A 990-nucleotide genomic window follows, 5' to 3' on the forward strand; every position below is an offset into this window, starting at 1 on the left:
TTATTTTTATTTTTTAAAATCATTTTATTAGGGGCTCATACAACTCTTATCACAATCCATACATACATCAATTGTGTAAAGCACGTTTGTACATTCACTGCCCTCATCATTCTCAAAACATTTGCTCTCCACTGAAGCCCCTGGCATCAGCTCCTCATTGTTTCCCCTCCCTCCCTGCTCCCCACTCCCTCATGAACCAGAAACTTTATTAAACACAAGTAACAGGTAAAATTCCAACAGGCAATTAGTTATCCGCAGAAGAACTGACTAAAGTTTATCTCAAACACCTTATAGTAATCTATTGGCAGTTGTATTTAACTGAGCTTAATGCTGTGAAGAATATGTGTTGGGCTGCAAATTGCAAGGTTAACATAGGTAAAAATGAATAATTTGTAGACTTTTCAAGTATTGCCTGAATACCACCATATCTACACATTTACATTAAATATGATAAAAGGTTTAATTGGATTTTTGTGGCTCTTTTGGAAATGGTTGTCTAAAGAGGAGACTATGTGGTCTGGCTCATTATTCATGTAATGCACTCAGCCTAGATTCTGTTCAACATCAAGTCTCTTCCACTTCTCTTCAGACATTAGATGGGCTTAGGGTACTTCTTTAGAAAGTTCTCTGGGTACCATGACATGCTGGCACTCGTAAGGCTCCTTGAAGTATTTGTTTGAGTAGTATATTTGCTTGTGGGCCATTCTGCCAGCAGTGGGACAGGTAGATAAGGAAGGTACAAAGTAGAGCAGCAACACAGACGTCAGGCAATGGCAACGACAAAACTCAAGGGGTGCTCTTATTTGCCCTCTGTAGTGTCAGCTTCACCACGCCTGTGGCAGCTGGGCACACTGTAGTGGCTGTGTGGTGCTGTGTTGCCGGAATCTATGCCACTAGTATTTCAAATAACCAGTAGGTTCACCCATGGTGGATGGGCTTCAGCAGGACTTTCAAATTAAGGGCAGTCTAGGAAGAAAGAAGAAGTGGTTT

The 990-nt window shown here is 41.0% G+C and overlaps 1 pseudogene; it reads right to left on the minus strand.

Annotated features, from left to right (window-relative positions):
• Positions 1–459: 459 nt before the first annotated feature.
• Positions 460–704, minus strand: LOC115871320 (annotated as a pseudogene).
• Between the last annotated feature and the right edge of the window lie 286 nt (positions 705–990).

The sequence above is a fragment of the Echinops telfairi genome, unplaced genomic scaffold (genome assembly GCF_000313985.2).
Source record: "Echinops telfairi isolate 266 unplaced genomic scaffold, ASM31398v2 ScPeMD7_5592;HRSCAF=6446, whole genome shotgun sequence".
Lineage (NCBI taxonomy): Eukaryota > Metazoa > Chordata > Mammalia > Afrosoricida > Tenrecidae > Echinops > Echinops telfairi.